This window comes from Gossypium arboreum, chromosome 2 (genome assembly GCF_025698485.1).
Source record: "Gossypium arboreum isolate Shixiya-1 chromosome 2, ASM2569848v2, whole genome shotgun sequence".
NCBI lineage: Eukaryota > Viridiplantae > Streptophyta > Magnoliopsida > Malvales > Malvaceae > Gossypium > Gossypium arboreum.
The window spans coordinates 65,986,704-66,000,435 of record NC_069071.1 but is presented as its reverse complement, the minus strand read 5'-3'; the positions used below and the strand labels follow the sequence as shown (position 1 = coordinate 66,000,435).

The 13,732-nt window shown below is 32.8% G+C and overlaps 1 pseudogene; it reads right to left on the bottom strand.

Moving 5' to 3' along the window:
• Positions 1 to 7,728: 7,728 nt before the first annotated feature.
• LOC108466594 (4-coumarate--CoA ligase-like 9) lies at positions 7,729 to 11,971 on the bottom strand (annotated as a pseudogene).
• Between the last annotated feature and the right edge of the window lie 1,761 nt (positions 11,972 to 13,732).

Below are 13,732 nucleotides of genomic sequence, written 5' to 3'. Positions count from 1 at the left end.
GAGAGATATTTATATAACTCGTGTGATGAGTAGGTTGATAGAATAATCAGGGTGCGATGGAAGCGCAAATAAGCATACTAAACAGAAGGGTCCGCCAAATGGAAAAAGTAGTGGAATTTGATAAAAGCGCAATAAACGTGACATATAGGAAATGAAGGGGTAAAAAAATTCGCCATATGTGTTATAGAATCATTGGCTAAGGGTACATAATAGTTCATTGAATTTTTGAAATTTCAAGTGAAATTGATAAAGGGGCGGCCAAAAAAGTGGGAAGTCCTCCAATGATCACTTTGAAGCGAGGATTGCCTAAACAGTCTGATCTGTAAATTCGACCAGAGATCTATAGAGAAAAAGGATGTCCAAATAAACTATATAGTGTAGGAGAGTCTGCAGGGACTAGCAAATGAGGAAGTCTTCTAAAAACTACCCTGGGTGGAGAGTCTGCTAGAAAATAGTGGAGGAAACGAAAGTCCATCAGGACCATATAGCATGGGGAAGACTATGTGGGATTACCAAAAGTGGAAACCGCTAAGTGATACCTGAGTAAGAGATAGTCTGCTGGGAACTATCTATTTATTAGAGTGTCCTAAAATATTAGACTAATATGAATAAGTACTTTGGGGTACATTACAGGTACGAGCCCAACAGGAAAAAAATAAGGTGTTTATTTAGTCAAACAAGTATCATATTCAAGTCTGTAAATGATGATATTTGGAAGAGACCTTATTCAGGCAAAAAGATCAAGAATAAGGTAAGTTGAAAAGCAGGTTATCGCTGGCATAGTACGACAGATCCATATGGTGTTTAGTATGAATTAAATGGATCAAGGTAAGGATCCACAGTTATGACGAATTCTCAGTTAAAAAGCCAATAGTTATCGCCAGAGTTCAAAGTCAAATTCATATAAGATGTGTTCGTTTCATTCAATACATTTTCTCCTTATAGCTCCCATTTCAAAATGATTCAATAGCATGTTTAATTATGTTATGCCATTCCGATTTGCAATATATATTTGCCTTACTGAAGGCTACCCGACATATTTCCTTTCACTCCATTTCCATAGATCAATTCATATCATATCAGTCATTTTAGAAGCAGATGGTAGTGGATTAACATGAAAATAACCTATACTTCTTATCTTGAGACATACATAACTCAGACTAATGACTCTGGATAGACAACCATTATTTACGCACACATACACTGATCATCCTTTACAGAGTAAGATTACTTATCTTACAATATTATAAAATAAAGATAGTCACAAAACATGGAAGTAAGAAGGAACTCACCAGAAAAATAATAAAGTCTAAATAGCAGGTTCTTTGCCTTTGTCACTCGGACCTTCAGTAGCTTATTGAGTTAAAAACAAGGTTATTTAAACATATCAGATTACTACTTCATCGAATCTAAACATGTATGCACGAATCATTAGCACTTAACCTAGAATCAGGAAGTTTCCTTCCTTACACACCAGTCTGAAACTTAGCATGTAGAATTGAAAACACGTAAATAGCCTTCGAAATAACCTAGGGTTCGTCAGTAATTACCAAAGAGCTATGGCAAACATATAAGTTGGCTAACTATAGTGAACCCAAATTTAGACAGGTTTTCTGGGCTTTGGTTTTAGAAAATGCAAAGAAGATCAATGAAGAAGATAAATACATAAAAAACACAAAGATTTTCAGTGAAGGCATTGCTCTCCTTATATACTTAAGCACGGAGACAAGGTTTAGTGGAAAAATAAGATAATTCCACTAACACTAATGATTCTCGTGATTAAGTACGCTTATAAAAAATTAAGTCTTTTCATCTACAATAGCTTAGTTCCATTCTAACTAAGTCTTAGTTTAACTAACTAATTTTTTTATTAAATAATAAAAAAATCCATTCAATGGTAAACCAAACGAGTTCTCCAAAGTATTTGGGTGGCGTACACTTAACGAAAGAGTCCACCAAACTACAGATCTTCGCCAAGTTTATAGTTCACCAAATGGTGCATGCAAAGAATTCTATACTTAATCAAAACAAACAATTTACTTACTCATCTGTACTCTTAATTCACCAAAACACTCTAAACAAAAATTAGATACCGAGGCTTCGCCGGGTGGGCTGTTACAATAATATACAACTTGGAAAGATTGTTACTCTATCAAAAAATAGAGAGAATTTATTATTAACTATTAAATATATTTTTTTAGAATAACAATTCTACCGGTTTCTATTAAAGAAAATATATTTTCGTTTTCACCCTAAATAAAAGAAAATTTTTTTCTAGTTCTATGTTACAATTCAATTGGTTCGAGCTCACACTCGAAGTAGTTCATGGTATGAAAATAGTGGGAAAGATCGTTTGGTTGAAAGTTGAGAACAACGAACATCCGCTAAGCTAAAAACACAAGTATGAATTCGTTTAGGTTTTATTGCTATAAATATCACAAACAGAGTCGATTTTCAAAATTTTAATTTTTCACTATGCAAGAAAATCATTTTCAAACCGAATTTTTTCCTTCAAGTAGCCGATTGAGGGATATGCTGTCAGCTTTGGAACGTCAAGTGGTTAATCTTGAGGAATCCATAGGGGATGTGAGGGAGACACTTAAGGTAGATGAGGGATGCACCGATGAGTTAGACTCGAAGAAAGAGTAGCTCAGGAAATTTGTGGTAAAGTCTCTTGATTCCAATGTTGAAGCGATGTAAGGGGTGCTCAATTCCACTGTGGATAAGTTGACAGTGAGGGATGATGCTCTTGAGGCCATGGTGATGACTTTAAACGAACAGATTGAAAGCTTAAAGGAGGGCTCGTTATCTACAGAGTTGCTTTGGGTAATAGGATGTTGACTTCAGGACCTTAGTAATGAAAAATGAATGTTCCCGAACTAGAAGAGTTTAAGGGGACAAGGTCTGCAAGGAATGTGGACAACTTTCTTTTAAGGATGGAACAATACTTTCGTGCAATAGGCGTTGAGAAAGATGTCACTAAGGTAAACATTGCGCCAATTTATTTTATTGGTGTCGCTTTGTTATGGTGGCATCATAGATCCATAGACGAGAGACGAGATGGTACTACTATTGAGACTTGGGTAGAGTTCTAAAATGAATAATTCGAGGGGTTTACAAATTGGAGTTGGCGGGAAAACTCAAGGTTAACCTAGTGCTCAATGTGGGCACACTGAAGCCCATTTGTGAGGATTAAGGGGATCCTGATCGAGGCAAGTTACAATGCAAGCAAGTAAGAGTGGTGGGCTCTTGCGAACAAGATGTACTAAGGAGAGAAATAGTTCTAGTTAGGTGGTGGCGAAAGCCAAGGCAAATGCTCTGATGGGCGAAACTATTTAATAGAAAGACTAGTTGGGAAATGATTGAGGCATTGAAAAGTTTTTGAAGCGAGTCGAACTAGTGTTATATTGATGATGCGACGAGGGCGTTGCAAGAATGAGTGTAAGAGAATGTCACGTATCGCAGATCAAAGCCCATTACTAATGTAGAAAGAGCGTCCCATTGAGGTCAATTGATTAAATGAGGCTCATTCAACCCACTTGGACTAGTTTGATTCGAGGAACAGATAAAGAAGTCTATCTACTTGAAGCTTTGGTGGACCAATGAAAAACTTTAGTAAAACTAGAGTTACTAGGGTAATTATTGTAAATATTAAGGGATAAAAATGTAGAGTTTAATAAAAGTCTCATATTGTCGATAAAAACTAATTTCAGATGTTGATGTAATCCAATCTGTACTGTTTGATCTGGAAGAGCTCAACTATAAATAGAAGTCTTCTTCCTCTTTTGTAATCATCTCATTGTACTTGAATTTTTTTGAGTTAAAGAATATGTATGAGAACAATTACTCAAACACTTAATGTGCATTGTTTTCTTGTGACCTTTTCAGTTCTTTCGTTATTCTTTCGCATTTGAATTTGCTTCCACTTTATTTTGGTGCCTTAGAGAATTTTCAAGGGAATTCTAATCTTTCGAGAGTTAGCTGACTTAAGAGAATTTGAAGTAAAAAAAATCGCCTAACGCTGCATAATTTGTCAGACTTAAATTCTAGTCCAATGACACAAAGAGAAGGCTATTTTAGTTTAAATCTAAACAAAATTGAAAAAAAAATTAAACTAACTATATCAATAATTAATTTATGATAATGTAATAATATTTGATTATACAATATGTAGGTAAACATAATGCAATAATTTTCTACAACAATAAAGATGACATATTTTTCCTCTGATATGGAAGTTTAGAGGATATAAGTAAAAATAAATATAGTATAAAAATGTAAAAAGTGTGAGAAATTTACAACTTGGAGGTAGGGGTTGATAATTTGATAACCAACTCCTTCCTAAGCACTTTACCTGAGGCATTCCTTGGCAATGAATCAATGAATATTACTCTTTGTATTCTTTTGTAATGAGAAACCTCGTATCAAAATTTTCAAAATTTTTAACACTATATATATACACACAGGGAAAGATAACAGTTTTATGTTCCATTTCACTCCTGCTTGGCAGCAAAATCCTTGATCTCATATCCATCAATGTTACTGCCTGGCTGTCTCACCACAAAAGCCACTGGTACCTACCCTGCTTCCTCATCTGGATACGTGTTTGTCATTTCGGTCTATCATATGTTGCCAATTGGCACTATTCATGAGTTCGCTTGACACAAATTCATTTATCGAAAATATACTCATATCATCTTTATAACATCATTTGTTTGTCAAATTTTGAATGTTATAGAGAGATGGTTGTTATATACCTATAATAATTTTTGAGACACCGATAACAATATTTGACATTTAGATAATATTTGAAGTTTTAAAATGTCAAATTAAAAAACTATAATATATTGGTAATAATATTTTGATACAATACAATGGATGATGATGAGGGTAACATGATTTGAACTTGTTTGAAACGAGTGTCTAAAAAGAATTTTAACTACCGCTCCATTAATTAGTAAGATTTTGATAATATCTTTAATAAAATTTACAAATGTAATTTTATTAAAGACTATTTTCATTTAATAAAATATTATTACTATATTTTTATATAACATTTAAATATTTTATCAAAATAATAATTTAACTAAAATTCACTATTTTTATTTTGCTTAAGAATAAAATTAAATTTACTTATAAAAACTAATTTATTAAATAGTAAACTCTATACTTTATGATTGTTACTATTATAGATAAAAAACTGTTATAAATAAAAAAATAAAACATAAAGCTCAATATTATAACAAACTTAATTATTATAATAAAATATTATCATAAAAATAATTATTATAAAGAGAACGACTTGTAGGCATATATGTCATAATCGTTTAATTTAATCAAATATCACTGAAATTTTATTACTAACAAATTAAATCACTTATTCTAGCTCTATTAAATAGTTTCAATGCCAAAGACAACTTAGCATGCGTTCTTGATTTATTTTTCCGTACAAAATTAATTTTGGGATTTCGTGGTAGGTGTGTTTTGAGTAATATTTTTTTTAAAGAATTATTTAATAAATTTATCATAAGTGGCTTACTTTATTAATAATAGAAGTTAAGTGATATAATTTGATTAAATTTGAGATACGGCCTCCCGTAAACATCACAGCACCATGGGATACATGGCCAACACAACATGAACCTTATCACAAATGAATCTTAAAAGCCATCCAAGAGTATTATGAAGCTATTCCAGACCCATTAGAATGGTCCCAAGACTAACCGTGGCATTGCAGTCAAATCCATCTTTCAAAGTTGGAAATTCATGATGAAGAAGATAAGCATGAAATAGATGAAATGACTGATCACAGTGAAGATTCTATGGATAGTGCTCAACTTCCCCATTCAAATTTCAACAGCTGAAAGAACTTTTTATGGGAATCTTTACTTTTTTTTGTATCATAAATAATAGAGTGTACTCGTGTGTACTGTTTATTACTTTATGTACTGTTGTAATCGTCCAGCTTATACTCTCCCTTGGCTATAAAAGGAGAAGGAGCATTGCTTGTAAGATCATCGAGTTTTCTCTTAATAAAAATATCAATGTGTTTTACTATCCATGGCTTTCTAAATTCTCTATTTCTCTAGATCATTTTCTTCTCAGAAGTCCAATGAATGACTTAATAATGAATTGCAATATAGTATGCTTTGTGCTTTCCATTTATGGATCCTGCACATCAGAAATATTGAAATTCTGATTCATGATAACAATATTTTTGAGGATTAAGAAAGTGTATGGAATTAAGCACTTATAGCTAAAAGGCAGTGCCTGTTTGAATGACCAAGCAAAATGGTCTGTGTTTTTGGCATAGCATACATGCTATAAGTTCTTTCTTCTTCGCGACTCCCGTCCTTCATCCTCACTAGTTTTGGTATCAGCCCTGTTATAAGAAAATAAATAAATGGGTTAAGAAGAACCCAGATTTTCTTGTTCCTCAAAAAGCAATCTCTCCTGATCTAATCTCTACTGTTTGGATGTTAGAACCATCTTCCAAACCAACATATGATAAAGAATTCCCCCTCTTGAAGAATACTCTGAGAAAAACTATACCCATGCACCAAAAATTCCTTCAAAAATTCAAGCAGATATTTCAGGTGCTCCAACAAAAATAAGTGCTGCAGAAGCCACTCTCAACTGGAAAACGGAAAATGCCTTGGTTCAAAATCATGCCTTAAAGAAGATTGATTATAAGATCTCCACTGTTGAAGCTAAATTTGATGACAATACAAAAATGGTGAAAGATCTTATTCAACTTCTTCAAAAAAGAATAGATGCAGTCGCAAAAGAGCTAGCAGCACCAGAACAAGATTTCTTTTCTCATCTTGCTCAAAGAGGAAAAGAAATTCAAAATCTCAAAGATCAAATAAGAATGCTCCAAGAAACAGGAAAAAAAATCCTAAATCAACTCCAAGACTAGAAACAGTTGAATTATTTCCTTCCATTCGACAAAGAAGTTCAATTCTATCTGAAGGTGTTCATATCACTTTTCCAGAATTTCCTAAGCGTACAAAGCCAAGTACTTATTAAAATTTTTCTAGAAATCAAAAAACAAGAAGAAAAAAAAGAAAAAAAGAAAAGGAGGCCACCAAAAAAATAAATCATGCTTACCAAGGAGAAAAAGGACTTGGTAAGAGACCAGTCTTAGAAGAATCTCTTCCAACATCTTCTCTTCCCAAACAATTTTCAGAATCCCTGATGATACAAAAAGATAGAGATCAAAATCCTTTAACAACTTTTTTAAAGGATTGAAAAGAATCTATGATTCCAAAAATCTCTGCTTTACAAATTCAAGACCAACCATTAGAATCTGAAACTGATTGGTCTTCAACAGAATCAGAATCATCAGAGGATCAGACAGACGAAGAGAAAAAAGAATTTTCAAAAGTCTTGCAAACCACCACAAAAGTTGAAGAACCCAGTGATGAAGAAATGCCCGAGTCATCCACTACACAAAATTATTTTCCTCAAAGAAGTTCTTTTGGAAGGACCGCTTTTACTCTTGATGATCTACCACCAGAAAAATGGCCAGACAGAATTCAAGAATCTCATTTATGGCTTGAAACTCGCAAACTTACTGAAGACAGTAATTATAACATCCTTATGGAATTTGTTTCCAGATTTACAGGAATGTTGCGAGATTGGTGGAATGCTATTGATAAACAAAACCAAATGCAATTTTTGGTTCTCCAAGATCTTGTTTAGCCTATCAGAATCATTCATCAACACTTTGTGGGAAATCTAGATGACTTATTGACCCTTAAAAGAAGGGATTCTACAAAAGAAAGTGTTGTTCTTACAGCAAAAAGGATTTAACAAAGCATTTTAAAATAATGACCAAATTATTTTGTGCTTTGGGCTTAAATTCAAATTTAAAGCTAGTAATCCTTTCATCCCTTCCTGATCCACTTCAAGTTGCAATAAATCAAGCTCTTCAATGACAAAATAAAGATATTCTTCAATTAACAGCCGATGAAATTCAATAAGAAGTCTTTATTGCTCTGGAAGATATCTGCAACAGAAGAAAAATATTCAAAGACTATCTCCATGGTGATAAAAAGATTGATCGAGCCTGTGATGACTCTTATTTGAATTTCAAATGTGCAAATGACAAGTTTTGTTATTGCCAATCAAAGAAAAAGAAACATTACAGATCTTTTCCAAAAAACCCTTCAAAATGGAAAGGAAGAAGAAAACCACAATGGAGATATCTTAGAAAGAAAAGAAGATCAACGATAAAGTCTGATAGATGCTATATCTGCAATTGAAAGGGACATTTTTCAAAAAATTGTCCGAAAAACAAGAACAAAGCAAAGAAGATTGCACAAATAGTTCATCAATTAGGCATTAAAATGCAAAAAGATGATGATATAGAATCTATCTGTTCCCTTGAAGAAGAACCGTCAAATAAAACTATTTGCACTATTTCGGTTTATTCTGAGGATGATGAAGAATCAGATTACTCTGATTTTCATATGATGCAAGCTCAGGCTCAAGTACAAAATCATCAAGACAGATCTATACCAGTTCCTGAAATACCTGTCAAAGTCTATTTAGACAAATATAGTAAACCTATTACTAAATTGCCTTTATAGACACAGGGGCTGCTGAAACAATCATGAACCCAGACATATTACCATCAGATTGGTGAAAGCCTCATATCAGGTATTTCAATTCTACAACTGATCACCCTTTTGCTACTCATTTGATTAGCAAACTTATTACTGTTCAGTTTTTCCCAGGATGTTGTGTTAAAACTACAGTATTAGGTTCAAAATTCAGAGGAAAAGATATTGTAGTAGGTTTTGACCTCTACACAAAAGCTCAACATTTAAGAATTTTTCCTGATGGAGTTAGATACAAAAATTTGTTCCAACCCTTTGTAAATATATCCAAGCTCTTTTCCATCCAGACAGAAAAAATCCTTCAAACTATTCAAGAATTAAAAGAAAAGTTTTGTGCAAATTCTCATTCAGAATTCTTGCTCAAATGCCCAAATCCTTTGTGGAAAAACTCCGAGTTTTTTATTACTCTCCCTTTCAAGAAAAATGAAGACATCAATCCCACTAAGGCCAGCCATACGGGGATGAATCCAGATCATTTGTTGTTAGCAGAACAAGAATGTAAAGAACTTCAACAATAGGATATGATTGAACCATCAAATTGTCAATGGGCATGTGAAGCATTTTATGTGAACAAAAGGTCAGAACAGATAAGAGGAAAATTAAGATTGATCATCAATTACCGACCTCTTAATTATTTCCTCCAAGATGATAAATTTCCTTTGCCAAATAGAAATTCTCCTTTTTCTAGCTTGGCAAAAGCAAGAGTATTTTCCAAGTTTGATCTCAAAGCAGGCTTCTGGCTATTAGGAATTCATCCAGAAGATAGAGCAAAAACAGGATTTTGCATTCCTAACAAACATTTTCAATGGAAAGTTATGCCTTTTGGATTGAAAACCGCTCCCTCTTTGTTCCAAAAAGCAATGATAAAAATTTTGAAGCCTTTAATGGAAGTAAATTATTTTTTTTTGCATGCTAAATTAACTGACCTAAAACGTAAATTATCTCTTACAAAAATTTAATAGAATTAGAATGTTCATTCAACACCTACATTGAAAACCAAATAGGCATAATAATTTATTTGGCTTTTTAATTTTGGTAAAAAGTCGTTTTATTTAATTTTTCATTTTTAAAGTTATTAAATTTGTTTTATTTATCAAATCATCCCAAAATTGATAATTTTTTTTAATTTTACTAATGTGACATACACGTGAATTATCACGTCAACAATTAATTAACATTTTAAATTCAAAAATTAAAAAATATAAAAATTATTTTAAAATTAAAATTATTAAAAATAAAAAATATATTTTAATATCTTTAAATTTAAAAAAAATCATTAATTGTTCATATGACAATCACATTTGGCAACATCAATAAAATTGGCAAACATTTACTTTTCATCTATTTTTAATGTTTTAATAATTGGTGTAAGGAAAAATTAAATAAAACACTAAAATAATTTTTTATAAAATTAAAGGATAAAAGAATCATTATGGCAACTAGTGGAAACAAAAATAATGGAAGTCACATACGGAATAACAGCAGCCTCCACGACATCTGGATGACAATTAAGCAAATGCTCCAATTCAGTTGGGGCAACTGGTCCATCAATGCCCAATCTATTACCATTATCTTTTTAAAAAAGCCCTTAAAAGTGAATGAAGAATGATTACACATGATGTGTAACCTGATTTTAAAGAAAAATACAATGTAAAATGATATAAATGGTTCTTACAATCAGCTTATTTGCCATAATTATGGAAAGCCCAAGAAACCAACCTGGTAGCCTTTGTATTTGATCAACTCCTTGATCCTATCAACAAAAAAACAGATAGCCTTGATTATTTATATAGCAAAGATTGCCCGTTCTTAACCATCCCTCCCTATCCAAAACAGCAATAGTCGCCTCTTCATCATCAACGTAACCTTAACCACAAATCAAACATATGTAAATTAACCAAGGAATTGAAGACACTAGAGTAAGTATTTGATATCAATGTAACCAAATTCATAATTACCCTTCATTACTTAAGCCCCTCTAACCTAAAGCTTCTATGGTTTCATAGGAGGCAAAGCAGACCGATTTCAGGATCCACCACTTTGGCTTCACAATTTGCCATTAGCTTCCCTGTCGCACCCTCTATTCGGGTTTCATCCGGACCCAATGAGACAAACACTCGCCCTGTTGTCTCAGCCAGCTCGTATGACTTTAAATAATAATAATGAAATCATAGATTAATGAATTAGCAGCCTAATTAAGTAATTGAAAAGGTGTTTAAGTTTTACCTGTGCCAGCTGAACTTTGGGCAATCGATTTTTCAACCTCTCTTTTGTACTTTTACTCAAATGAGCTCCTCCGTAGATGACAACTTCAAGGGAGCTCAAATCATAGCCGTCCATTACCTCAGCATCCCCATCCTTAGTTATAACCAAAGGTGGAGCCAGTGCCAACTGGCTAACCCTATACTCTTCGATGACACTGTTCATTTTTCTCATATCAAATCTCCGATTTCCACCCGTTATCACCAAGCACTCCCTCGACGTCATAAGCCTCAAATTGAGCACTACCCCATAAGCGTGAAATAACGGAATCGTACAATAGCCGACCATCTGGATCATCCTCACCGGACGTATCCCTCCAACAATATTGGCTATCCAGTTACGGTGTGTCAGTGCAACTCCTTTAACCGGACCAGTCGTGCCGGATGAGTAGAGAATCGTGGTGACATCTGATTGCTTAACTTCGATTACTGCTCGTTCCTTTTTTTTCCGCGTTGAGTTTCCATTAACGACTCGAATTCAACCGAGTCTATATTAACGATCCCGTGTCTAAGCAAAGGGAGTTTATGAGCTGAATCAGATGAGGCAAAAGCTATTACCAGCTTTGAAAGCCAGATTTGGTGTTGAATCTCGGGAACCTTGGCGGCTGGATTGATGGGAGAGATGACGACGCCTAGAGAGAAGAGAGACAAGTAAAGAATCGAAGTGTAAATATTGTTATGGGAGAAAACAAGAGCACAATCGCCTTTGGAGAGGCCGAATTGGGCGCTGAGTGAGGAGGCTAGATTTTCTAAGAGTAAGATAAGTTCGGGGTACAGGACCCGGCAGCACGTGTTAGCGTCAAGGATTGCGGCAGCGGTGGCAGAGGGTGGAGAGGAGTTAAGGAGGGAGAAGAAGAAGTCGGTAAGTGAAACAGGAGCTGGTTCTGGCGGAAGTGGAACGGGAGGTCAGAGGCTATGGAACGTCATCGTTTTAGAGCAGAAGCCGGAGTTAGGATCGATGGCAGTCGCCATTTGAAATTGGAATGGCTTTTTTATTTCGAGATTTTGAAGAAATGGAGCGTCGATAAGCTTATGCTTTTTCGGACATCTAAATCATTTTCGTTATAATAAGATAAAGAAAGCTGAAAGAGAATTAATAATATTTTTAGTAAACTATTAAAATAGTTATTTTTAATTGCCTAAGTTATATTTTAGTTATTTATATTTAAAATGTTATATTTTAATCATGAGATTTTTTACTTAAATAATATAAAAAATAAAATTAATAACTGAAATGGCGTGCCATGAGATTATTTACCAAAATGGTATGGTTTTACTGGTGCTACCTGTTAAATTAATAGCACCGGACTGAAATGTAATGATCTAAAGTATTCAGGGACCTTATATGCAAATTTTTCATTTTGAGTGGCTACTGGAAAAAAAGGTAAGAAGGTGCCGCCTGACAGTGTGTCGGCGCTAAACCTTAAATATGACTAATTGCCTTGTAAACCCTTCTTATATATTATTATTTTTAATCCCCTTCAACTCATTACATTGTGTTTAAACAAGCCCTTAATTTATTTTTTGTAGTTAAACAAGCTATTATCCTATGATTTTTACTCATAAAGGCCCTTTATTTTAATATTAAAGTAAATATATTTTGAGTTTCAAGCTCTTATCTTAATTTCTTATTGATGCAATAAAATTATATACACTTTAACATCAACATAAAATCAAAAAAGTAATCAAAAATTTCAAAAGAGTAGTTAAGAATGTCAAGTATATAAGCACTCTCAAGAAATTCTAAAATTTTATTTTTATTTAATAAACTATTTTTAATCAAATTCACATCAACATAAAAATACGAAATAGTTTATATTTTTAAAATAATTTTACTTTAATATTAAAATTTAGGACTTTCATGGGTAAAAATCTTAGTTTAAGGGCCTATTTAACTACAAAAATGGTATAAAAGCTTGTTTAAACAAAGTATAATAGTTTAAGCGCTTTTTAGTATATTAACCTTCCATCTATGTTTTCATTGGCTCTAATGCAAGTGCCAGGTTCAACAACATAGAGTCTAGCAGGGCTAATATACTAAAAAGCCCTTTAATATGGGTAAAATATATTTACTTTAATATTAAAATAAAGAAATTTTATGAGTAAAAATCATAAGTTAAGGGCTTATTTAACTACAAAAATAGGTTAATCGCTTGTTTAAACACAATGTAGAGTTGAAGGGGAATAAAAGGAAAATAATAAATAAGGAGGGTTTACAAAGCAATTACCATATTTAAGGTTTGGAGTTGACACACTATCAGGCGACACCCTTTCACCTTATTTTTCTAGCAACCACTCAAAATAAAAAAATTGCATATCAGGTCCCTAAATATTTTAGATAATCACATTTCAGTTTAGTGCCGCCAATTTGACAGGCGACACTAGTAAAACCATACCATTTTGGTAAATAATCTCATGGGCATGCCATTTCAGTTATTAATTTTATTTTTTGTATTATTTAGGTAAAAAGGTCTTTAATCATGTTATCGTATTATAATATTTTAGTCATTGAGCCGTTAGTTATCGTTAACAATGTAACAATAAGCTGATCTAACATATTAAACCATCATTTCAAATGAAAATTTTAGGTTAAATTCTACAATCGGTTCCTATATTTTTTTATTTTGAGCAATTTTTTTCCATTTTGTTCTTTTAACTTTCCTTTTTTTTCTTTATTCTTCATTCTCTTTTGCTTCTTTCTTTGTTTTCTTCCATTCTCCATTTCTCTTAATATAATTTTTTTGTGTTTTCCATATGTTAAAACTAGTCCCTAACTTTTTTTTTGAACAATTTAATTTTTTTTATTTCTTTATTTTCATTTTCTTCTTCCCCTTTATTTTTCTCTCT